General features: G+C 43.4%; 16 pseudogenes; all 16 read left to right on the top strand.

Annotated features, from left to right (window-relative positions):
* The first annotated feature begins 310 nt into the window (after positions 1–310).
* LOC130288612 (U2 spliceosomal RNA) lies at positions 311–575 on the top strand (annotated as a pseudogene).
* Positions 576–2031: 1456 nt separating this feature from the next.
* Positions 2032–2295, top strand: LOC130290185 (U2 spliceosomal RNA; annotated as a pseudogene).
* A 1456-nt stretch (positions 2296–3751) lies between these two features.
* On the top strand, positions 3752–4015 carry LOC130286719 (U2 spliceosomal RNA; annotated as a pseudogene).
* Positions 4016–5467: 1452 nt separating this feature from the next.
* On the top strand, positions 5468–5731 carry LOC130285603 (U2 spliceosomal RNA; annotated as a pseudogene).
* A 1460-nt stretch (positions 5732–7191) lies between these two features.
* LOC130288042 (U2 spliceosomal RNA) lies at positions 7192–7456 on the top strand (annotated as a pseudogene).
* Positions 7457–8910: 1454 nt separating this feature from the next.
* Positions 8911–9174, top strand: LOC130290186 (U2 spliceosomal RNA; annotated as a pseudogene).
* Positions 9175–10628: 1454 nt separating this feature from the next.
* Positions 10629–10892, top strand: LOC130290188 (U2 spliceosomal RNA; annotated as a pseudogene).
* A 1462-nt stretch (positions 10893–12354) lies between these two features.
* Positions 12355–12618, top strand: LOC130286720 (U2 spliceosomal RNA; annotated as a pseudogene).
* Positions 12619–14078: 1460 nt separating this feature from the next.
* On the top strand, positions 14079–14343 carry LOC130286760 (U2 spliceosomal RNA; annotated as a pseudogene).
* Positions 14344–15799: 1456 nt separating this feature from the next.
* LOC130286721 (U2 spliceosomal RNA) lies at positions 15800–16063 on the top strand (annotated as a pseudogene).
* Positions 16064–17515: 1452 nt separating this feature from the next.
* On the top strand, positions 17516–17779 carry LOC130285604 (U2 spliceosomal RNA; annotated as a pseudogene).
* Positions 17780–19240: 1461 nt separating this feature from the next.
* LOC130288208 (U2 spliceosomal RNA) lies at positions 19241–19505 on the top strand (annotated as a pseudogene).
* Positions 19506–20968: 1463 nt separating this feature from the next.
* LOC130286722 (U2 spliceosomal RNA) lies at positions 20969–21232 on the top strand (annotated as a pseudogene).
* Positions 21233–22688: 1456 nt separating this feature from the next.
* Positions 22689–22952, top strand: LOC130286723 (U2 spliceosomal RNA; annotated as a pseudogene).
* A 1468-nt stretch (positions 22953–24420) lies between these two features.
* LOC130286724 (U2 spliceosomal RNA) lies at positions 24421–24684 on the top strand (annotated as a pseudogene).
* A 1464-nt stretch (positions 24685–26148) lies between these two features.
* LOC130286725 (U2 spliceosomal RNA) lies at positions 26149–26412 on the top strand (annotated as a pseudogene).
* The last annotated feature ends 4 nt before the right edge of the window (positions 26413–26416 follow it).

The following is a 26416-nucleotide window of genomic DNA, read 5'->3' on the forward strand; positions in this document are numbered from 1 at the left end:
TAGGCGTGTTGTTTTCATATGCAGATCTGAAATATTGTCTTATATGCAAGAGGAGGAGTGATGGGGGTTCAGGCAAAAGCCAGGCTATGGATTGCATTGCTAAATGCTCCATCAGAGTGCAATGGTCGCCTGTCCTTTTTTTAAGTGATGATGTGGGTTTAGCCTGTGCTGTATGTATGTATGGGTGGCTGACTGCCACCCACCCAGAAAGTGTATGGGAGGCTGGTTGGCTGCCAGCCTTCCTTCCATTCCTATGAGTAATGTGAGTGCTCATGAAGGGGACATGGTTGGGTCCACCCCTTTCCCGGTTATCCCCTCTAGGCCTTTTGGCTTAGATCAAGTGTAAAAAAAAGAAAGGATCTTGCGACAGATCGCATCCTGAGGCATGTTTTTTTTTGTGTGAATACTTGCACTTGGGTGACTTGTGAGCACATACTGATACATACGTTCCCTATCTGGGGACCATAAATTAAATGGATTTTTGAGAAAGGGAGCTGATTTGGAAGCTTGCTTCTGTCGCCCTATGCATTGACCCGATGTGGCAGTATCTTCGGGTAGTGAACAGTGCACCACCCCATTCCAGTGTTAAACAAGAAAGATTCTCATTTAATCCTCCGTGGGTGAGAATTTGAGTTTGAGAATTGGAGACCAAAATGATGAGTTGCACTGACTGGTTTATGAACGTCTATTCATTTAGCGTTTTAATGACCATGTTTGCACACTGATTGGTGTAAATAAATAAAATAAAACTAAATAATAATAAACTAGCACACCTGTGCAGGTTTGACATGACATGACAGGTAGCTGTCTTGTGGGTGGTGCTGAATCCTGTTAAATGACATGAGGGTCTCATGCCTATACACAAGGGTGTGTCATTGCTGTTGCTTGACCATGCATTGGTTTCTGTGGTCAGTGAATGATAAAAACAAAATTTACCATCCATTGATGGATGGGAAATCCGCCATGAGGCATTGGTTTTTAGAAACTGCTGCTCACAACCAATGTTGCAATGGAGTGTCTCCATCTGCTGGTGGTATTGGAAAGGCATTAGTGCTATGACAGGGTCTGAAGAAGAAGAAGAAGAAGACGGAAAAAAATATATATAAAAAGAAAAAGAGAGAGAGAGAGAGAGACTGACTTAGTGAGCGAGTGAGTGAGAGAGTGAGAGTGAGTGAGAGTGAATGAGTGAGTGAGTGATTGAGTGAGTGAGTGAGAACAAATGAGTTAAAGCAAGTGAGTGAGAGAGATCGAATGAATGAAAGTCTGAATGACAGAAAGAAAAAAGGATGAAGAAAGAAGCATGAAGAAAAAAAAATGTATATGGAGTTGCTGACATGAGTGCAATCTACAAAGCCGTTGAGGCTGATCCTCATGGGAGGATTATTGCACCAGGACCCTTAGCACTTTTAAAATGCCATTCAATGCCACGGGCTAGATGTAAACTGCAGATGACCATGTTGTGGTAGTTACCATGGATACCCAAGTGATGTGTGAGCTAACACATAGGCCCAACAGATTCCAAGAAGGCCAGAATCACCAGCGGCACCACCATCGATTGTCAGGTCACCCGGATTCAGCAAATACCAGAGTCCAAAATGATGCAGGTTTATACTGTTAATTTTCAGTTTATCGTTACAGTTGGTGTTATTCCATGTCGGAAGGGACGCAGCTACAGCCAGTGGGGTAACTAGAGACAGGCAGGCAGCTATGTGCAACAAAGGTAGGCGTGTTGTTTTCATATGCAGATCTGAAATATTGTCTTATATGCAAGAGGAGGAGTGATGGGGGTTCAGGCAAAAGCCAGGCTATGGATTGCATTGCTAAATGCTCCATCAGAGTGCAATGGTCGCCTGTCCTTTTTTTAAGTGATGATGTGGGTTTAGCCTGTGCTGTATGTATGTATGGGTGGCTGACTGCCACCCACCCAGAAAGTGTATGGGAGGCTGGTTGGCTGCCAGCCTTCCTTCCATTCCTATGAGTAATGTGAGTGCTCATGAAGGGGACATGGTTGGGTCCACCCCTTTCCCGGTTATCCCCTCTAGGCCTTTTGGCTTAGATCAAGTGTAAAAAAAGAAAGGATCTTGCGACAGATTGCATCCTGAGGCACGTTTTTTTTTGTGTGAATACTTGCACTTGGGTGACTTGTGAGCACATACTGATACATACGTTCCCTATCTGGGGACCATAAATTAAATGGATTTTTGAGAAAGGGAGCTGATTTGGAAGCTTGCTTCTGTCGCCCTATGCATTGACCCGATGTGGCAGTATCTTCGGGTAGTGAACAGTGCACCACCCCATTCCAGTGTTAAACAAGAAAGATTCTCATTTAATCCTCCGTGGGTGAGAATTTGAGTTTGAGAATTGGAGACCAAAATGATGAGTTGCACTGACTGGTTTATGAACGTCTATTCATTTAGCGTTTTAATGACCATGTTTGCACACTGATTGGTGTAAAAAAATAAAATAAAACTAAATAATAATAATCTAGCACACCTGTGCAGGTTTGACATGACATGACAGGTAGCTGTCTTGTGGGTGGTGCTGAATCCTGTTAAATGACATGAGGGTCTCATGCCTATACACAAGGGTGTGTCATTGCTGTTGCTTGACCATGCATTGGTTTCTGTGGTCAGTGAATGATAAAAACAAAATTTACCATCCATTGATGGATGGGAAATCCGCCATGAGGCATTTGTTTTTAGAAACTGCTGCTCACAACCAATGTTGCAATGGAGTGTCTCCATCTGCTGGTGGTATTGGAAAGGCATTAGTGCTATGACAGGGTCTGAAGAAGAAGAAGAAGAAGACGGAAAAAAATATATATAAAAAGAAAAAGAGAGAGAGAGAGACTGACTTAGTGAGCGAGTGAGTGAGAGAGTGAGAGTGAGTGAGAGTGAATGAGTGAGTGAGTGATTGAGTGAGTGAGTGAGTGAGAACAAATGAGTTAAAGCAAGTGAGTGAGAGAGATCGAATGAATGAAAGTCTGAATGACAGAAAGAAAAAAGGATGAAGAAAGAAGCATGAAGAAAAAAAAATGTATATGGAGTTGCTGACATGAGTGCAATCTACAAAGCCGTTGAGGCTGATCCTCATGGGAGGATTATTGCACCAGGACCCTTAGCACTTTTAAAATGCCATTCAATGCCACGGGCTAGATGTAAACTGCAGATGACCATGTTGTGGTAGTTACCATGGATACCCAAGTGATGTGTGAGCTAACACATAGGCCCAACAGATTCCAAGAAGGCCAGAATCACCAGCGGCACCACCATCGATTGTCAGGTCACCCGGATTCAGCAAATACCAGAGTCCAAAATGATGCAGGTTTATACTGTTAATTTTCAGTTTATCGTTACAGTTGGTGTTATTCCATGTCGGAAGGGACGTAGCTACAGCCAGTGGGGTAACTAGAGACAGGCAGGCAGCTATGTGCAACAAAGGTAGGCGTGTTGTTTTCATATGCAGATCTGAAATATTGTCTTATATGCAAGAGGAGGAGTGATGGGGGTTCAGGCAAAAGCCAGGCTATGGATTGCATTGCTAAATGCTCCATCAGAGTGCAATGGTCGCCTGTCCTTTTTTTAAGTGATGATGTGGGTTTAGCCTGTGCTGTATGTATGTATGGGTGGCTGACTGCCACCCACCCAGAAAGTGTATGGGAGGCTGGTTGGCTGCCAGCCTTCCTTCCATTCCTATGAGTAATGTGAGTGCTCATGAAGGGGACATGGTTGGGTCCACCCCTTTCCCGGTTATCCCCTCTAGGCCTTTTGGCTTAGATCAAGTGTAAAAAAAGAAAGGATCTTGCGACAGATCGCATCCTGAGGCACGTTTTTTTTTGTGTGAATACTTGCACTTGGGTGACTTGTGAGCACATACTGATACATACGTTCCCTATCTGGGGACCATAAATTAAATGGATTTTTGAGAAAGGGAGCTGATTTGGAAGCTTGCTTCTGTCGCCCTATGCATTGACCCGATGTGGCAGTATCTTCGGGTAGTGAACAGTGCACCACCCCATTCCAGTGTTAAACAAGAAAGATTCTCATTTAATCCTCCGTGGGTGAGAATTTGAGTTTGAGAATTGGAGACCAAAATGATGAGTTGCACTGACTGGTTTATGAACGTCTATTCATTTAGCGTTTTAATGACCATGTTTGCACACTGATTGGTGTAAAAAAATAAAATAAAACTAAATAATAATAATCTAGCACACCTGTGCAGGTTTGACATGACATGACAGGTAGCTGTCTTGTGGGTGGTGCTGAATCCTGTTAAATGACATGAGGGTCTCATGCCTATACACAAGGGTGTGTCATTGCTGTTGCTTGACCATGCATTGGTTTCTGTGGTCAGTGAATGATAAAAACAAAATTTACCATCCATTGATGGATGGGAAATCCGCCATGAGGCATTTGTTTTTAGAAACTGCTGCTCACAACCAATGTTGCAATGGAGTGTCTCCATCTGCTGGTGGTATTGGAAAGGCATTAGTGCTATGACAGGGTCTGAAGAAGAAGAAGACGGAAAAAAATATATATAAAAAGAAAAAGAGAGAGAGAGAGAGACTGACTTAGTGAGCGAGTGAGTGAGAGAGTGAGAGTGAGTGAGAGTGAATGAGTGAGTGAGTGATTGAGTGAGTGAGTGAGTGAGAACAAATGAGTTAAAGCAAGTGAGTGAGAGAGATCGAATGAATGAAAGTCTGAATGACAGAAAGAAAAAAGGATGAAGAAAGAAGCATGAAGAAAAAAAAATGTATATGGAGTTGCTGACATGAGTGCAATCTACAAAGCCGTTGAGGCTGATCCTCATGGGAGGATTATTGCACCAGGACCCTTAGCACTTTTAAAATGCCATTCAATGCCACGGGCTAGATGTAAACTGCAGATGACCATGTTGTGGTAGTTACCATGGATACCCAAGTGATGTGTGAGCTAACACATAGGCCCAACAGATTCCAAGAAGGCCAGAATCACCAGCGGCACCACCATCGATTGTCAGGTCACCCGGATTCAGCAAATACCAGAGTCCAAAATGATGCAGGTTTATACTGTTAATTTTCAGTTTATCGTTACAGTTGGTGTTATTCCATGTCGGAAGGGACGTAGCTACAGCCAGTGGGGTAACTAGAGACAGGCAGGCAGCTATGTGCAACAAAGGTAGGCGTGTTGTTTTCATATGCAGATCTGAAATATTGTCTTATATGCAAGAGGAGGAGTGATGGGGGTTCAGGCAAAAGCCAGGCTATGGATTGCATTGCTAAATGCTCCATCAGAGTGCAATGGTCGCCTGTCCTTTTTTTAAGTGATGATGTGGGTTTAGCCTGTGCTGTATGTATGTATGGGTGGCTGACTGCCACCCACCCAGAAAGTGTATGGGAGGCTGGTTGGCTGCCAGCCTTCCTTCCATTCCTATGAGTAATGTGAGTGCTCATGAAGGGGACATGGTTGGGTCCACCCCTTTCCCGGTTATCCCCTCTAGGCCTTTTGGCTTAGATCAAGTGTAAAAAAAGAAAGGATCTTGCGACAGATCGCATCCTGAGGCAGGTTTTTTTTTGTGTGAATACTTGCACTTGGGTGACTTGTGAGCACATACTGATACATACGTTCCCTATCTGGGGACCATAAATTAAATGGATTTTTGAGAAAGGGAGCTGATTTGGAAGCTTGCTTCTGTCGCCCTATGCATTGACCCGATGTGGCAGTATCTTCGGGTAGTGAACAGTGCACCACCCCATTCCAGTGTTAAACAAGAAAGATTCTCATTTAATCCTCCGTGGGTGAGAATTTGAGTTTGAGAATTGGAGACCAAAATGATGAGTTGCACTGACTGGTTTATGAACGTCTATTCATTTAGCGTTTTAATGACCATGTTTGCACACTGATTGGTGTAAAAAAATAAAATAAAACTAAATAATAATAATCTAGCACACCTGTGCAGGTTTGACATGACATGACAGGTAGCTGTCTTGTGGGTGGTGCTGAATCCTGTTAAATGACATGAGGGTCTCATGCCTATACACAAGGGTGTGTCATTGCTGTTGCTTGACCATGCATTGGTTTCTGTGGTCAGTGAATGATAAAAACAAAATTTACCATCCATTGATGGATGGGAAATCCGCCATGAGGCATTTGTTTTTAGAAACTGCTGCTCACAACCAATGTTGCAATGGAGTGTCTCCATCTGCTGGTGGTATTGGAAAGGCATTAGTGCTATGACAGGGTCTGAAGAAGAAGAAGAAGAAGACGGAAAAAAATATATATAAAAAGAAAAAGAGAGAGAGAGAGAGAGACTGACTTAGTGAGCGAGTGAGTGAGAGAGTGAGAGTGAGTGAGAGTGAATGAGTGAGTGAGTGATTGAGTGAGTGAGTGAGTGAGAACAAATGAGTTAAAGCAAGTGAGTGAGAGAGATCGAATGAATGAAAGTCTGAATGACAGAAAGAAAAAAGGATGAAGAAAGAAGCATGAAGAAAAAAAAATGTATATGGAGTTGCTGACATGAGTGCAATCTACAAAGCCGTTGAGGCTGATCCTCATGGGAGGATTATTGCACCAGGACCCTTAGCACTTTTAAAATGCCATTCAATGCCACGGGCTAGATGTAAACTGCAGATGACCATGTTGTGGTAGTTACCATGGATACCCAAGTGATGTGTGAGCTAACACATAGGCCCAACAGATTCCAAGAAGGCCAGAATCACCAGCGGCACCACCATCGATTGTCAGGTCACCCGGATTCAGCAAATACCAGAGTCCAAAATGATGCAGGTTTATACTGTTAATTTTCAGTTTATCGTTACAGTTGGTGTTATTCCATGTCGGAAGGGACGCAGCTACAGCCAGTGGGGTAACTAGAGACAGGCAGGCAGCTATGTGCAACAAAGGTAGGCGTGTTGTTTTCATATGCAGATCTGAAATATTGTCTTATATGCAAGAGGAGGAGTGATGGGGGTTCAGGCAAAAGCCAGGCTATGGATTGCATTGCTAAATGCTCCATCAGAGTGCAATGGTCGCCTGTCCTTTTTTTAAGTGATGATGTGGGTTTAGCCTGTGCTGTATGTATGTATGGGTGGCTGACTGCCACCCACCCAGAAAGTGTATGGGAGGCTGGTTGGCTGCCAGCCTTCCTTCCATTCCTATGAGTAATGTGAGTGCTCATGAAGGGGACATGGTTGGGTCCACCCCTTTCCCGGTTATCCCCTCTAGGCCTTTTGGCTTAGATCAAGTGTAAAAAAAGAAAGGATCTTGCGACAGATCGCATCCTGAGGCACGTTTTTTTTTTGTGTGAATACTTGCACTTGGGTGACTTGTGAGCACATACTGATACATACGTTCCCTATCTGGGGACCATAAATTAAATGGATTTTTGAGAAAGGGAGCTGATTTGGAAGCTTGCTTCTGTCGCCCTATGCATTGACCCGATGTGGCAGTATCTTCGGGTAGTGAACAGTGCACCACCCCATTCCAGTGTTAAACAAGAAAGATTCTCATTTAATCCTCCGTGGGTGAGAATTTGAGTTTGAGAATTGGAGACCAAAATGATGAGTTGCACTGACTGGTTTATGAACGTCTATTCATTTAGCGTTTTAATGACCATGTTTGCACACTGATTGGTGTAAAAAAATAAAATAAAACTAAATAATAATAATCTAGCACACCTGTGCAGGTTTGACATGACATGACAGGTAGCTGTCTTGTGGGTGGTGCTGAATCCTGTTAAATGACATGAGGGTCTCATGCCTATACACAAGGGTGTGTCATTGCTGTTGCTTGACCATGCATTGGTTTCTGTGGTCAGTGAATGATAAAAACAAAATTTACCATCCATTGATGGATGGGAAATCCGCCATGAGGCATTTGTTTTTAGAAACTGCTGCTCACAACCAATGTTGCAATGGAGTGTCTCCATCTGCTGGTGGTATTGGAAAGGCATTAGTGCTATGACAGGGTCTGAAGAAGAAGAAGAAGAAGACGGAAAAAAATATATATAAAAAGAAAAAGAGAGAGAGAGAGAGACTGACTTAGTGAGCGAGTGAGTGAGAGAGTGAGAGTGAGTGAGAGTGAATGAGTGAGTGAGTGATTGAGTGAGTGAGTGAGTGAGAACAAATGAGTTAAAGCAAGTGAGTGAGAGAGATCGAATGAATGAAAGTCTGAATGACAGAAAGAAAAAAGGATGAAGAAAGAAGCATGAAGAAAAAAAAATGTATATGGAGTTGCTGACATGAGTGCAATCTACAAAGCCGTTGAGGCTGATCCTCATGGGAGGATTATTGCACCAGGACCCTTAGCACTTTTAAAATGCCATTCAATGCCACGGGCTAGATGTAAACTGCAGATGACCATGTTGTGGTAGTTACCATGGATACCCAAGTGATGTGTGAGCTAACACATAGGCCCAACAGATTCCAAGAAGGCCAGAATCACCAGCGGCACCACCATCGATTGTCAGGTCACCCGGATTCAGCAACAGAGTCCAAAATGATGCAGGTTTATACTGTTAATTTTCAGTTTATCGTTACAGTTGGTGTTATTCCATGTCGGAAGGGACGCAGCTACAGCCAGTGGGGTAACTAGAGACAGGCAGGCAGCTATGTGCAACAAAGGTAGGCGTGTTGTTTTCATATGCAGATCTGAAATATTGTCTTATATGCAAGAGGAGGAGTGATGGGGGTTCAGGCAAAAGCCAGGCTATGGATTGCATTGCTAAATGCTCCATCAGAGTGCAATGGTCGCCTGTCCTTTTTTTAAGTGATGATGTGGGTTTAGCCTGTGCTGTATGTATGTATGGGTGGCTGACTGCCACCCACCCAGAAAGTGTATGGGAGGCTGGTTGGCTGCCAGCCTTCCTTCCATTCCTATGAGTAATGTGAGTGCTCATGAAGGGGACATGGTTGGGTCCACCCCTTTCCCGGTTATCCCCTCTAGGCCTTTTGGCTTAGATCAAGTGTAAAAAAAGAAAGGATCTTGCGACAGATTGCATCCTGAGGCACGTTTTTTTTTGTGTGAATACTTGCACTTGGGTGACTTGTGAGCACATACTGATACATACGTTCCCTATCTGGGGACCATAAATTAAATGGATTTTTGAGAAAGGGAGCTGATTTGGAAGCTTGCTTCTGTCGCCCTATGCATTGACCCGATGTGGCAGTATCTTCGGGTAGTGAACAGTGCACCACCCCATTCCAGTGTTAAACAAGAAAGATTCTCATTTAATCCTCCGTGGGTGAGAATTTGAGTTTGAGAATTGGAGACCAAAATGATGAGTTGCACTGACTGGTTTATGAACGTCTATTCATTTAGCGTTTTAATGACCATGTTTGCACACTGATTGGTGTAAAAAAATAAAATAAAACTAAATAATAATAATCTAGCACACCTGTGCAGGTTTGACATGACATGACAGGTAGCTGTCTTGTGGGTGGTGCTGAATCCTGTTAAATGACATGAGGGTCTCATGCCTATACACAAGGGTGTGTCATTGCTGTTGCTTGACCATGCATTGGTTTCTGTGGTCAGTGAATGATAAAAACAAAATTTACCATCCATTGATGGATGGGAAATCCGCCATGAGGCATTTGTTTTTAGAAACTGCTGCTCACAACCAATGTTGCAATGGAGTGTCTCCATCTGCTGGTGGTATTGGAAAGGCATTAGTGCTATGACAGGGTCTGAAGAAGAAGAAGAAGAAGACGGAAAAAAATATATATAAAAAGAAAAAGAGAGAGAGAGACTGACTTAGTGAGCGAGTGAGTGAGAGAGTGAGAGTGAGTGAGAGTGAATGAGTGAGTGAGTGATTGAGTGAGTGAGTGAGTGAGAACAAATGAGTTAAAGCAAGTGAGTGAGAGAGATCGAATGAATGAAAGTCTGAATGACAGAAAGAAAAAAGGATGAAGAAAGAAGCATGAAGAAAAAAAAATGTATATGGAGTTGCTGACATGAGTGCAATCTACAAAGCCGTTGAGGCTGATCCTCATGGGAGGATTATTGCACCAGGACCCTTAGCACTTTTAAAATGCCATTCAATGCCACGGGCTAGATGTAAACTGCAGATGACCATGTTGTGGTAGTTACCATGGATACCCAAGTGATGTGTGAGCTAACACATAGGCCCAACAGATTCCAAGAAGGCCAGAATCACCAGCGGCACCACCATCGATTGTCAGGTCACCCGGATTCAGCAAATACCAGAGTCCAAAATGATGCAGGTTTATACTGTTAATTTTCAGTTTATCGTTACAGTTGGTGTTATTCCATGTCGGAAGGGACGCAGCTACAGCCAGTGGGGTAACTAGAGACAGGCAGGCAGCTATGTGCAACAAAGGTAGGCGTGTTGTTTTCATATGCAGATCTGAAATATTGTCTTATATGCAAGAGGAGGAGTGATGGGGGTTCAGGCAAAAGCCAGGCTATGGATTGCATTGCTAAATGCTCCATCAGAGTGCAATGGTCGCCTGTCCTTTTTTTAAGTGATGATGTGGGTTTAGCCTGTGCTGTATGTATGTATGGGTGGCTGACTGCCACCCACCCAGAAAGTGTATGGGAGGCTGGTTGGCTGCCAGCCTTCCTTCCATTCCTATGAGTAATGTGAGTGCTCATGAAGGGGACATGGTTGGGTCCACCCCTTTCCCGGTTATCCCCTCTAGGCCTTTTGGCTTAGATCAAGTGTAAAAAAAGAAAGGATCTTGCGACAGATTGCATCCTGAGGCACGTTTTTTTTTGTGTGAATACTTGCACTTGGGTGACTTGTGAGCACATACTGATACATACGTTCCCTATCTGGGGACCATAAATTAAATGGATTTTTGAGAAAGGGAGCTGATTTGGAAGCTTGCTTCTGTCGCCCTATGCATTGACCCGATGTGGCAGTATCTTCGGGTAGTGAACAGTGCACCACCCCATTCCAGTGTTAAACAAGAAAGATTCTCATTTAATCCTCCGTGGGTGAGAATTTGAGTTTGAGAATTGGAGACCAAAATGATGAGTTGCACTGACTGGTTTATGAACGTCTATTCATTTAGCGTTTTAATGACCATGTTTGCACACTGATTGGTGTAAAAAAATAAAATAAAACTAAATAATAATAATCTAGCACACCTGTGCAGGTTTGACATGACATGACAGGTAGCTGTCTTGTGGGTGGTGCTGAATCCTGTTAAATGACATGAGGGTCTCATGCCTATACACAAGGGTGTGTCATTGCTGTTGCTTGACCATGCATTGGTTTCTGTGGTCAGTGAATGATAAAAACAAAATTTACCATCCATTGATGGATGGGAAATCCGCCATGAGGCATTTGTTTTTAGAAACTGCTGCTCACAACCAATGTTGCAATGGAGTGTCTCCATCTGCTGGTGGTATTGGAAAGGCATTAGTGCTATGACAGGGTCTGAAGAAGAAGAAGAAGAAGAAGAAGACGGAAAAAAATATATATAAAAAGAAAAAGAGAGAGAGAGAGACTGACTTAGTGAGCGAGTGAGTGAGAGAGTGAGAGTGAGTGAGAGTGAATGAGTGAGTGAGTGATTGAGTGAGTGAGTGAGTGAGAACAAATGAGTTAAAGCAAGTGAGTGAGAGAGATCGAATGAATGAAAGTCTGAATGACAGAAAGAAAAAAGGATGAAGAAAGAAGCATGAAGAAAAAAAAATGTATATGGAGTTGCTGACATGAGTGCAATCTACAAAGCCGTTGAGGCTGATCCTCATGGGAGGATTATTGCACCAGGACCCTTAGCACTTTTAAAATGCCATTCAATGCCACGGGCTAGATGTAAACTGCAGATGACCATGTTGTGGTAGTTACCATGGATACCCAAGTGATGTGTGAGCTAACACATAGGCCCAACAGATTCCAAGAAGGCCAGAATCACCAGCGGCACCACCATCGATTGTCAGGTCACCCGGATTCAGCAAATACCAGAGTCCAAAATGATGCAGGTTTATACTGTTAATTTTCATTTTATCGTTACAGTTGGTGTTATTCCATGTCGGAAGGGACGTAGCTACAGCCAGTGGGGTAACTAGAGACAGGCAGGCAGCTATGTGCAACAAAGGTAGGCGTGTTGTTTTCATATGCAGATCTGAAATATTGTCTTATATGCAAGAGGAGGAGTGATGGGGGTTCAGGCAAAAGCCAGGCTATGGATTGCATTGCTAAATGCTCCATCAGAGTGCAATGGTCGCCTGTCCTTTTTTTAAGTGATGATGTGGGTTTAGCCTGTGCTGTATGTATGTATGGGTGGCTGACTGCCACCCACCCAGAAAGTGTATGGGAGGCTGGTTGGCTGCCAGCCTTCCTTCCATTCCTATGAGTAATGTGAGTGCTCATGAAGGGGACATGGTTGGGTCCACCCCTTTCCCGGTTATCCCCTCTAGGCCTTTTGGCTTAGATCAAGTGTAAAAAAAGAAAGGATCTTGCGACAGATCGCATCCTGAGGCACGTTTTTTTTTGTGTGAATACTTGCACTTGGGTGACTTGTGAGCACATACTGATACATACGTTCCCTATCTGGGGACCATAAATTAAATGGATTTTTGAGAAAGGGAGCTGATTTGGAAGCTTGCTTCTGTCGCCCTATGCATTGACCCGATGTGGCAGTATCTTCGGGTAGTGAACAGTGCACCACCCCATTCCAGTGTTAAACAAGAAAGATTCTCATTTAATCCTCCGTGGGTGAGAATTTGAGTTTGAGAATTGGAGACCAAAATGATGAGTTGCACTGACTGGTTTATGAACGTCTATTCATTTAGCGTTTTAATGACCATGTTTGCACACTGATTGGTGTAAAAAAATAAAATAAAACTAAATAATAATAATCTAGCACACCTGTGCAGGTTTGACATGACATGACAGGTAGCTGTCTTGTGGGTGGTGCTGAATCCTGTTAAATGACATGAGGGTCTCATGCCTATACACAAGGGTGTGTCATTGCTGTTGCTTGACCATGCATTGGTTTCTGTGGTCAGTGAATGATAAAAACAAAATTTACCATCCATTGATGGATGGGAAATCCGCCATGAGGCATTTGTTTTTAGAAACTGCTGCTCACAACCAATGTTGCAATGGAGTGTCTCCATCTGCTGGTGGTATTGGAAAGGCATTAGTGCTATGACAGGGTCTGAAGAAGAAGAAGAAGAAGACGGAAAAAAATATATATAAAAAGAAAAAGAGAGAGAGAGAGAGAGACTGACTTAGTGAGCGAGTGAGTGAGAGAGTGAGAGTGAGTGAGAGTGAATGAGTGAGTGAGTGATTGAGTGAGTGAGTGAGTGAGAACAAATGAGTTAAAGCAAGTGAGTGAGAGAGATCGAATGAATGAAAGTCTGAATGACAGAAAGAAAAAAGGATGAAGAAAGAAGCATGAAGAAAAAAAAATGTATATGGGGTTGCTGACATGAGTGCAATCTACAAAGCCGTTGAGGCTGATCCTCATGGGAGGATTATTGCACCAGGACCCTTAGCACTTTTAAAATGCCATTCAATGCCACGGGCTAGATGTAAACTGCAGATGACCATGTTGTGGTAGTTACCATGGATACCCAAGTGATGTGTGAGCTAACACATAGGCCCAACAGATTCCAAGAAGGCCAGAATCACCAGCGGCACCACCATCGATTGTCAGGTCACCCGGATTCAGAAAATACCAGAGTCCAAAATGATGCAGGTTTATACTGTTAATTTTCAGTTTATCGTTACAGTTGGTGTTATTCCATGTCGGAAGGGACGCAGCTACAGCCAGTGGGGTAACTAGAGACAGGCAGGCAGCTATGTGCAACAAAGGTAGGCGTGTTGTTTTCATATGCAGATCTGAAATATTGTCTTATATGCAAGAGGAGGAGTGATGGGGGTTCAGGCAAAAGCCAGGCTATGGATTGCATTGCTAAATGCTCCATCAGAGTGCAATGGTCGCCTGTCCTTTTTTTAAGTGATGATGTGGGTTTAGCCTGTGCTGTATGTATGTATGGGTGGCTGACTGCCACCCACCCAGAAAGTGTATGGGAGGCTGGTTGGCTGCCAGCCTTCCTTCCATTCCTATGAGTAATGTGAGTGCTCATGAAGGGGACATGGTTGGGTCCACCCCTTTCCCGGTTATCCCCTCTAGGCCTTTTGGCTTAGATCAAGTGTAAAAAAAGAAAGGATCTTGCGACAGATCGCATCCTGAGGCACGTTTTTTTTTTGTGTGAATACTTGCACTTGGGTGACTTGTGAGCACATACTGATACATACGTTCCCTATCTGGGGACTATAAATTAAATGGATTTTTGAGAAAGGGAGCTGATTTGGAAGCTTGCTTCTGTTGCCCTATGCATTGACCCGATGTGGCAGTATCTTCGGGTAGTGAACAGTGCACCACCCCATTCCAGTGTTAAACAAGAAAGATTCTCATTTAATCCTCCGTGGGTGAGAATTTGAGTTTGAGAATTGGAGACCAAAATGATGAGTTGCACTGACTGGTTTATGAACGTCTATTCATTTAGCGTTTTAATGACCATGTTTGCACACTGATTGGTGTAAAAAAATAAAATAAAACTAAATAATAATAATCTAGCACACCTGTGCAGGTTTGACATGACATGACAGGTAGCTGTCTTGTGGGTGGTGCTGAATCCTGTTAAATGACATGAGGGTCTCATGCCTATACACAAGGGTGTGTCATTGCTGTTGCTTGACCATGCATTGGTTTCTGTGGTCAGTGAATGATAAAAACAAAATTTACCATCCATTGATGGATGGGAAATCCGCCATGAGGCATTTGTTTTTAGAAACTGCTGCTCACAACCAATGTTGCAATGGAGTGTCTCCATCTGCTGGTGGTATTGGAAAGGCATTAGTGCTATGACAGGGTCTGAAGAAGAAGAAGAAGAAGACGGAAAAAAATATATATAAAAAGAAAAAGAGAGAGAGAGAGACTGACTTAGTGAGCGAGTGAGTGAGAGAGTGAGAGTGAGTGAGAGTGAATGAGTGAGTGAGTGATTGAGTGAGTGAGTGAGTGAGAACAAATGAGTTAAAGCAAGTGAGTGAGAGAGATCGAATGAATGAAAGTCTGAATGACAGAAAGAAAAAAGGATGAAGAAAGAAGCATGAAGAAAAAAAAATGTATATGGAGTTGCTGACATGAGTGCAATCTACAAAGCCGTTGAGGCTGATCCTCATGGGAGGATTATTGCACCAGGACCCTTAGCACTTTTAAAATGCCATTCAATGCCACGGGCTAGATGTAAACTGCAGATGACCATGTTGTGGTAGTTACCATGGATACCCAAGTGATGTGTGAGCTAACACATAGGCCCAACAGATTCCAAGAAGGCCAGAATCACCAGCGGCACCACCATCGATTGTCAGGTCACCCGGATTCAGCAAATACCAGAGTCCAAAATGATGCAGGTTTATACTGTTAATTTTCAGTTTATCGTTACAGTTGGTGTTATTCCATGTCGGAAGGGACGCAGCTACAGCCAGTGGGGTAACTAGAGACAGGCAGGCAGCTATGTGCAACAAAGGTAGGCGTGTTGTTTTCATATGCAGATCTGAAATATTGTCTTATATGCAAGAGGAGGAGTGATGGGGGTTCAGGCAAAAGCCAGGCTATGGATTGCATTGCTAAATGCTCCATCAGAGTGCAATGGTCGCCTGTCCTTTTTTTAAGTGATGATGTGGGTTTAGCCTGTGCTGTATGTATGTATGGGTGGCTGACTGCCACCCACCCAGAAAGTGTATGGGAGGCTGGTTGGCTGCCAGCCTTCCTTCCATTCCTATGAGTAATGTGAGTGCTCATGAAGGGGACATGGTTGGGTCCACCCCTTTCCCGGTTATCCCCTCTAGGCCTTTTGGCTTAGATCAAGTGTAAAAAAAGAAAGGATCTTGCGACAGATCGCATCCTGAGGCACGTTTTTTTTTGTGTGAATACTTGCACTTGGGTGACTTGTGAGCACATACTGATACATACGTTCCCTATCTGGGGACCATAAATTAAATGGATTTTTGAGAAAGGGAGCTGATTTGGAAGCTTGCTTCTGTCGCCCTATGCATTGACCCGATGTGGCAGTATCTTCGGGTAGTGAACAGTGCACCACCCCATTCCAGTGTTAAACAAGAAAGATTCTCATTTAATCCTCCGTGGGTGAGAATTTGAGTTTGAGAATTGGAGACCAAAATGATGAGTTGCACTGACTGGTTTATGAACGTCTATTCATTTAGCGTTTTAATGACCATGTTTGCACACTGATTGGTGTAAAAAAATAAAATAAAACTAAATAATAATAATCTAGCACACCTGTGCAGGTTTGACATGACATGACAGGTAGCTGTCTTGTGGGTGGTGCTGAATCCTGTTAAATGACATGAGGGTCTCATGCCTATACACAAGGGTGTGTCATTGCTGTTGCTTGACCATGCATTGGTTTCTGTGGTCAGTGAATGATAAAAACAAAATTTACCATCCATTGATGGATGGGAAATCCGCCATGAGGCATTTGTTTTTAGAAACTGCTGCTCACAACCAATGTTGCAATGGAGTGTCTCCATCTGCTGGTGGTATTGGAAAGGCATTAGTGCTATGACAGGGTCTGAAGAAGAAGAAGACGGAAAAAAATATATATAAAAAGAAAAAGAGAGAGAGAGAGAGACTGACTTAGTGAGCGAGTGAGTGAGAGAGTGAGAGTGAGTGAGAGTGAATGAGTGAGTGAGTGATTGAGTGAGTGAGTGAGTGAGAACAAATGAGTTAAAGCAAGTGAGTGAGAGAGATCGAATGAATGAAAGTCTGAATGACAGAAAGAAAAAAGGATGAAGAAAGAAGCATGAAGAAAAAAAAATGTATATGGAGTTGCTGACATGAGTGCAATCTACAAAGCCGTTGAGGCTGATCCTCATGGGAGGATTATTGCACCAGGACCCTTAGCACTTTTAAAATGCCATTCAATGCCACGGGCTAGATGTAAACTGCAGATGACCATGTTGTGGTAGTTACCATGGATACCCAAGTGATGTGTGAGCTAACACATAGGCCCAACAGATTCCAAGAAGGCCAGAATCACCAGCGGCACCACCATCGATTGTCAGGTCACCCGGATTCAGCAAATACCAGAGTCCAAAATGATGCAGGTTTATACTGTTAATTTTCAGTTTATCGTTACAGTTGGTGTTATTCCATGTCGGAAGGGACGTAGCTACAGCCAGTGGGGTAACTAGAGACAGGCAGGCAGCTATGTGCAACAAAGGTAGGCGTGTTGTTTTCATATGCAGATCTGAAATATTGTCTTATATGCAAGAGGAGGAGTGATGGGGGTTCAGGCAAAAGCCAGGCTATGGATTGCATTGCTAAATGCTCCATCAGAGTGCAATGGTCGCCTGTCCTTTTTTTAAGTGATGATGTGGGTTTAGCCTGTGCTGTATGTATGTATGGGTGGCTGACTGCCACCCACCCAGAAAGTGTATGGGAGGCTGGTTGGCTGCCAGCCTTCCTTCCATTCCTATGAGTAATGTGAGTGCTCATGAAGGGGACATGGTTGGGTCCACCCCTTTCCCGGTTATCCCCTCTAGGCCTTTTGGCTTAGATCAAGTGTAAAAAAAGAAAGGATCTTGCGACAGATCGCATCCTGAGGCAGGTTTTTTTTTGTGTGAATACTTGCACTTGGGTGACTTGTGAGCACATACTGATACATACGTTCCCTATCTGGGGACCATAAATTAAATGGATTTTTGAGAAAGGGAGCTGATTTGGAAGCTTGCTTCTGTCGCCCTATGCATTGACCCGATGTGGCAGTATCTTCGGGTAGTGAACAGTGCACCACCCCATTCCAGTGTTAAACAAGAAAGATTCTCATTTAATCCTCCGTGGGTGAGAATTTGAGTTTGAGAATTGGAGACCAAAATGATGAGTTGCACTGACTGGTTTATGAACGTCTATTCATTTAGCGTTTTAATGACCATGTTTGCACACTGATTGGTGTAAAAAAATAAAATAAAACTAAATAATAATAATCTAGCACACCTGTGCAGGTTTGACATGACATGACAGGTAGCTGTCTTGTGGGTGGTGCTGAATCCTGTTAAATGACATGAGGGTCTCATGCCTATACACAAGGGTGTGTCATTGCTGTTGCTTGACCATGCATTGGTTTCTGTGGTCAGTGAATGATAAAAACAAAATTTACCATCCATTGATGGATGGGAAATCCGCCATGAGGCATTTGTTTTTAGAAACTGCTGCTCACAACCAATGTTGCAATGGAGTGTCTCCATCTGCTGGTGGTATTGGAAAGGCATTAGTGCTATGACAGGGTCTGAAGAAGAAGAAGAAGAAGACGGAAAAAAATATATATAAAAAGAAAAAGAGAGAGAGAGAGAGAGACTGACTTAGTGAGCGAGTGAGTGAGAGAGTGAGAGTGAGTGAGAGTGAATGAGTGAGTGAGTGATTGAGTGAGTGAGTGAGTGAGAACAAATGAGTTAAAGCAAGTGAGTGAGAGAGATCGAATGAATGAAAGTCTGAATGACAGAAAGAAAAAAGGATGAAGAAAGAAGCATGAAGAAAAAAAAAATGTATATGGAGTTGCTGACATGAGTGCAATCTACAAAGCCGTTGAGGCTGATCCTCATGGGAGGATTATTGCACCAGGACCCTTAGCACTTTTAAAATGCCATTCAATGCCACGGGCTAGATGTAAACTGCAGATGACCATGTTGTGGTAGTTACCATGGATACCCAAGTGATGTGTGAGCTAACACATAGGCCCAACAGATTCCAAGAAGGCCAGAATCACCAGCGGCACCACCATCGATTGTCAGGTCACCCGGATTCAGCAAATACCAGAGTCCAAAATGATGCAGGTTTATACTGTTAATTTTCAGTTTATCGTTACAGTTGGTGTTATTCCATGTCGGAAGGGACGCAGCTACAGCCAGTGGGGTAACTAGAGACAGGCAGGCAGCTATGTGCAACAAAGGTAGGCGTGTTGTTTTCATATGCAGATCTGAAATATTGTCTTATATGCAAGAGGAGGAGTGATGGGGGTTCAGGCAAAAGCCAGGCTATGGATTGCATTGCTAAATGCTCCATCAGAGTGCAATGGTCGCCTGTCCTTTTTTTAAGTGATGATGTGGGTTTAGCCTGTGCTGTATGTATGTATGGGTGGCTGACTGCCACCCACCCAGAAAGTGTATGGGAGGCTGGTTGGCTGCCAGCCTTCCTTCCATTCCTATGAGTAATGTGAGTGCTCATGAAGGGGACATGGTTGGGTCCACCCCTTTCCCGGTTATCCCCTCTAGGCCTTTTGGCTTAGATCAAGTGTAAAAAAAGAAAGGATCTTGCGACAGATCGCATCCTGAGGCACGTTTTTTATTTGTGTGAATACTTGCACTTGGGTGACTTGTGAGCACATACTGATACATACGTTCCCTATCTGGGGACCATAAATTAAATGGATTTTTGAGAAAGGGAGCTGATTTGGAAGCTTGCTTCTGTCGCCCTATGCATTGACCCGATGTGGCAGTATCTTCGGGTAGTGAACAGTGCACCACCCCATTCCAGTGTTAAACAAGAAAGATTCTCATTTAATCCTCCGTGGGTGAGAATTTGAGTTTGAGAATTGGAGACCAAAATGATGAGTTGCACTGACTGGTTTATGAACGTCTATTCATTTAGCGTTTTAATGACCATGTTTGCACACTGATTGGTGTAAAAAAATAAAATAAAACTAAATAATAATAATAATCTAGCACACCTGTGCAGGTTTGACATGACATGACAGGTAGCTGTCTTGTGGGTGGTGCTGAATCCTGTTAAATGACATGAGGGTCTCATGCCTATACACAAGGGTGTGTCATTGCTGTTGCTTGACCATGCATTGGTTTCTGTGGTCAGTGAATGATAAAAACAAAATTTACCATCCATTGATGGATGGGAAATCCGCCATGAGGCATTTGTTTTTAGAAACTGCTGCTCACAACCAATGTTGCAATGGAGTGTCTCCATCTGCTGGTGGTATTGGAAAGGCATTAGTGCTATGACAGGGTCTGAAGAAGAAGAAGACGGAAAAAAATATATATAAAAAGAAAAAGAGAGAGAGAGAGAGACTGACTTAGTGAGCGAGTGAGTGAGAGAGTGAGAGTGAGTGAGAGTGAATGAGTGAGTGAGTGATTGAGTGAGTGAGTGAGTGAGTGAGTGAGAACAAATGAGTTAAAGCAAGTGAGTGAGAGAGATCGAATGAATGAAAGTCTGAATGACAGAAAGAAAAAAGGATGAAGAAAGAAGCATGAAGAAAAAAAAATGTATATGGAGTTGCTGACATGAGTGCAATCTACAAAGCCGTTGAGGCTATTCCTCATGGGAGGATTATTGCACCAGGACCCTTAGCACTTTTAAAATGCCATTCAATGCCACGGGCTAGATGTAAACTGCAGATGACCATGTTGTGGTAGTTACCATGGATACCCAAGTGATGTGTGAGCTAACACATAGGCCCAACAGATTCCAAGAAGGCCAGAATCACCAGCGGCACCACCATCGATTGTCAGGTCACCCGGATTCAGCAAATACCAGAGTCCAAAATGATGCAGGTTTATACTGTTAATTTTCATTTTATCGTTACAGTTGGTGTTATTCCATGTCGGAAGGGACGCAGCTACAGCCAGTGGGGTAACTAGAGACAGGCAGGCAGCTATGTGCAACAAAGGTAGGCGTGTTGTTTTCATATGCAGATCTGAAATATTGTCTTATATGCAAGAGGAGGAGTGATGGGGGTTCAGGCAAAAGCCAGGCTATGGATTGCATTGCTAAATGCTCCATCAGAGTGCAATGGTCGCCTGTCCTTTTTTTAAGTGATGATGTGGGTTTAGCCTGTGCTGTATGTATGTATGGGTGGCTGACTGCCACCCACCCAGAAAGTGTATGGGAGGCTGGTTGGCTGCCAGCCTTCCTTCTATTCCTATGAGTAATGTGAGTGCTCATGAAGGGGACATGGTTGGGTCCACCCCTTTCCCGGTTATCCCCTCTAGGCCTTTTGGCTTAGATCAAGTGTAAAAAAAGAAAGGATCTTGCGACAGATCGCATCCTGAGGCACGTTTTTTTTTGTGTGAATACTTGCACTTGGGTGACTTGTGAGCACATACTGATACATACGTTCCCTATCTGGGGACCATAAATTAAATGGATTTTTGAGAAAGGGAGCTGATTTGGAAGCTTGCTTCTGTCGCCCTATGCATTGACCCGATGTGGCAGTATCTTCGGGTAGTGAACAGTGCACCACCCCATTCCAGTGTTAAACAAGAAAGATTCTCATTTAATCCTCCGTGGGTGAGAATTTGAGTTTGAGAATTGGAGACCAAAATGATGAGTTGCACTGACTGGTTTATGAACGTCTATTCATTTAGCATTTTAATGACCATGTTTGCACACTGATTGGTGTAAAAAAATAAAATAAAACTAAATAATAATAATCTAGCACACCTGTGCAGGTTTGACATGACATGACAGGTAGCTGTCTTGTGGGTGGTACCGAATCCTGTTAAATGACATGAGGGTCTCATGCCTATACACAAGGGTGTGTCATTGCTGTTGCTTGACCATGCATTGGTTTCTGTGGTCAGTGAATGATAAAAACAAAATTTACCATCCATTGATGGATGGGAAATCCGCCATGAGGCATTTGTTTTTAGAAACTGCTGCTCACAACCAATGTTGCAATGGAGTGTCTCCATCTGCTGGTGGTATTGGAAAGGCATTAGTGCTATGACAGGGTCTGAAGAAGAAGAAGAAGAAGACGGAAAAAAATATATATAAAAAGAAAAAGAGAGAGAGAGAGACTGACTTAGTGAGCGAGTGAGTGAGAGAGTGAGAGTGAGTGAGAGTGAATGAGTGAGTGAGTGATTGAGTGAGTGAGTGAGTGAGAACAAATGAGTTAAAGCAAGTGAGTGAGAGAGATCGAATGAATGAAAGTCTGAATGACAGAAAGAAAAAAGGATGAAGAAAGAAGCATGAAGAAAAAAAAATGTATATGGAGTTGCTGACATGAGTGCAATCTACAAAGCCGTTGAGGCTGATCCTCATGGGAGGATTATTGCACCAGGACCCTTAGCACTTTTAAAATGCCATTCAATGCCACGGGCTAGATGTAAACTGCAGATGACCATGTTGTGGTAGTTACCATGGATACCCAAGTGATGTGTGAGCTAACACATAGGCCCAACAGATTCCAAGAAGGCCAGAATCACCAGCGGCACCACCATCGATTGTCAGGTCACCCGGATTCAGCAAATACCAGAGTCCAAAATGATGCAGGTTTATACTGTTAATTTTCAGTTTATCGTTACAGTTGGTGTTATTCCATGTCGGAAGGGACGCAGCTACAGCCAGTGGGGTAACTAGAGACAGGCAGGCAGCTATGTGCAACAAAGGTAGGCGTGTTGTTTTCATATGCAGATCTGAAATATTGTCTTATATGCAAGAGGAGGAGTGATGGGGGTTCAGGCAAAAGCCAGGCTATGGATTGCATTGCTAAATGCTCCATCAGAGTGCAATGGTCGCCTGTCCTTTTTTTAAGTGATGATGTGGGTTTAGCCTGTGCTGTATGTATGTATGGGTGGCTGACTGCCACCCACCCATAAAGTGTATGGGAGGCTGGTTGGCTGCCAGCCTTCCTTCCATTCCTATGAGTAATGTGAGTGCTCATGAAGGGGACATGGTTGGGTCCACCCCTTTCCAGGTTATCCCCTCTAGGCCTTTTGGCTTAGATCAAGTGTAAAAAAAGAAAGGATCTTGCGACAGATCGCATCCTGAGGCACGTTTTTTTTTGTGTGAATACTTGCACTTGGGTGACTTGTGAGCACATACTGATACATACGTTCCCTATCTGGGGACCATAAATTAAATGGATTTTTGAGAAAGGGAGCTGATTTGGAAGCTTGCTTCTGTCGCCCTATGCATTGACCCGATGTGGCAGTATCTTCGGGTAGTGAACAGTGCACCACCCCATTCCAGTGTTAAACAAGAAAGATTCTCATTTAATCCTCCGTGGGTGAGAATTTGAGTTTGAGAATTGGAGACCAAAATGATGAGTTGCACTGACTGGTTTATGAACGTCTATTCATTTAGCGTTTTAATGACCATGTTTGCACACTGATTGGTGTAAAAAAATAAAATAAAACTAAATAATAATAATCTAGCACACCTGTGCAGGTTTGACATGACATGACAGGTAGCTGTCTTGTGGGTGGTACCGAATCCTGTTAAATGACATGAGGGTCTCATGCCTATACACAAGGGTGTGTCATTGCTGTTGCTTGACCATGCATTGGTTTCTGTGGTCAGTGAATGATAAAAACAAAATTTACCATCCATTGATGGATGGGAAATCCGCCATGAGGCATTTGTTTTTAGAAACTGCTGCTCACAACCAATGTTGCAATGGAGTGTCTCCATATGCTGGTGGTATTGGAAAGGCATTAGTGCTATGACAGGGTCTGAAGAAGAAGAAGAAGAAGAAGAAGACGGAAAAAAATATATATAAAAAGAAAAAGAGAGAGAGAGAGAGAGAGACTGACTTAGTGAGCGAGTGAGTGAGAGAGTGAGAGTGAGTGAGAGTGAATGAGTGAGTGAGTGATTGAGTGAGTGAGTGAGTGAGAACAAATGAGTTAAAGCAAGTGAGTGAGAGAGATCGAATGAATGAAAGTCTGAATGACAGAAAGAAAAAAGGATGAAGAAAGAAGCATGAAGAAAAAAAAATGTATATGGAGTTGCTGACATGAGTGCAATCTACAAAGCCGTTGAGGCTGATCCTCATGGGAGGATTATTGCACCAGGACCCTTAGCACTTTTAAAATGCCATTCAATGCCACGGGCTAGATGTAAACTGCAGATGACCATGTTGTGGTAGTTACCATGGATACCCAAGTGATGTGTGAGCTAACACATAGGCCCAACAGATTCCAAGAAGGCCAGAATCACCAGCGGCACCACCATCGATTGTCAGGTCACCCGGATTCAGCAAATACCAGAGTCCAAAATGATGCAGGTTTATACTGTTAATTTTCAGTTTATCGTTACAGTTGGTGTTATTCCATGTCGGAAGGGACGTAGCTACAGCCAGTGGGGTAACTAGAGACAGGCAGGCAGCTATGTGCAACAAAGGTAGGCGTGTTGTTTTCATATGCAGATCTGAAATATTGTCTTATATGCAAGAGGAGGAGTGATGGGGGTTCAGGCAAAAGCCAGGCTATGGATTGCATTGCTAAATGCTCCATCAGAGTGCAATGGTCGCCTGTCCTTTTTTTAAGTGATGATGTGGGTTTAGCCTGTGCTGTATGTATGTATGGGTGGCTGACTGCCACCCACCCAGAAAGTGTATGGGAGGCTGGTTGGCTGCCAGCCTTCCTTCCATTCCTATGAGTAATGTGAGTGCTCATGAAGGGGACATGGTTGGGTCCACCCCTTTCCCGGTTATCCCCTCTAGGCCTTTTGGCTTAGATCAAGTGTAAAAAAAGAAAGGATCTTGCGACAGATCGCATCCTGAGGCACGTTTTTTTTTGTGTGAATACTTGCACTTGGGTGACTTGTGAGCACATACTGATACATACGTTCCCTATCTGGGGACCATAAATTAAATGGATTTTTGAGAAAGGGAGCTGATTTGGAAGCTTGCTTCTGTCGCCCTATGCATTGACCCGATGTGGCAGTATCTTCGGGTAGTGAACAGTGCACCACCCCATTCCAGTGTTAAACAAGAAAGATTCTCATTTAATCCTCCGTGGGTGAGAATTTGAGTTTGAGAATTGGAGACCAAAATGATGAGTTGCACTGACTGGTTTATGAACGTCTATTCATTTAGCGTTTTAATGACCATGTTTGCACACTGATTGGTGTAAAAAAATAAAATAAAACTAAATAATAATAATCTAGCACACCTGTGCAGGTTTGACATGACATGACAGGTAGCTGTCTTGTGGGTGGTGCTGAATCCTGTTAAATGACATGAGGGTCTCATGCCTATACACAAGGGTGTGTCATTGCTGTTGCTTGACCATGCATTGGTTTCTGTGGTCAGTGAATGATAAAAACTAAATTTACCATCCATTGATGGATGGGAAATCCGCCATGAGGCATTTGTTTTTAGAAACTGCTGCTCACAACCAATGTTGCAATGGAGTGTCTCCATCTGCTGGTGGTATTGGAAAGGCATTAGTGCTATGACAGGGTCTGAAGAAGAAGAAGAAGAAGACGGAAAAAAATATATATAAAAAGAAAAAGAGAGAGAGAGAGAGAGACTGACTTAGTGAGCGAGTGAGTGAGAGAGTGAGAGTGAGTGAGAGTGAATGAGTGAGTGAGTGATTGAGTGAGTGAGTGAGTGAGTGAGAACAAATGAGTTAAAGCAAGTGAGTGAGAGAGATCGAATGAATGAAAGTCTGAATGACAGAAAGAAAAAAGGATGAAGAAAGAAGCATGAAGAAAAAAAAATGTATATGGAGTTGCTGACATGAGTGCAATCTACAAAGCCGTTGAGGCTGATCCTCATGGGAGGATTATTGCACCAGGACCCTTAGCACTTTTAAAATGCCATTCAATGCCACGGGCTAGATGTAAACTGCAGATGACCATGTTGTGGTAGTTACCATGGATACCCAAGTGATGTGTGAGCTAACACATAGGCCCAACAGATTCCAAGAAGGCCAGAATCACCAGCGGCACCACCATCGATTGTCAGGTCACCCGGATTCAGCAAATACCAGAGTCCAAAATGATGCAGGTTTATACTGTTAATTTTCAGTTTATCGTTACAGTTGGTGTTATTCCATGTCGGAAGGGACGCAGCTACAGCCAGTGGGGTAACTAGAGACAGGCAGGCAGCTATGTGCAACAAAGGTAGGCGTGTTGTTTTCATATGCAGATCTGAAATATTGTCTTATATGCAAGAGGAGGAGTGATGGGGGTTCAGGCAAAAGCCAGGCTATGGATTGCATTGCTAAATGCTCCATCAGAGTGCAATGGTCGCCTGTCCTTTTTTTAAGTGATGATGTGGGTTTAGCCTGTGCTGTATGTATGTATGGGTGGCTGACTGCCACCCACCCAGAAAGTGTATGGGAGGCTGGTTGGCTGCCAGCCTTCCTTCCATTCCTATGAGTAATGTGAGTGCTCATGAAGGGGACATGGTTGGGTCCACCCCTTTCCCGGTTATCCCCTCTAGGCCTTTTGGCTTAGATCAAGTGTAAAAAAAGAAAGGATCTTGCGACAGATCGCATCCTGAGGCACGTTTTTTTTTGTGTGAATACTTGCACTTGGGTGACTTGTGAGCACATACTGATACATACGTTCCCTATCTGGGGACCATAAATTAAATGGATTTTTGAGAAAGGGAGCTGATTTGGAAGCTTGCTTCTGTCGCCCTATGCATTGACCCGATGTGGCAGTATCTTCGGGTAGTGAACAGTGCACCACCCCATT

Source organism: Hyla sarda, chromosome 8 (assembly GCF_029499605.1).
Source record: "Hyla sarda isolate aHylSar1 chromosome 8, aHylSar1.hap1, whole genome shotgun sequence".
Classification (NCBI taxonomy): Eukaryota; Metazoa; Chordata; class Amphibia; order Anura; family Hylidae; genus Hyla; species Hyla sarda.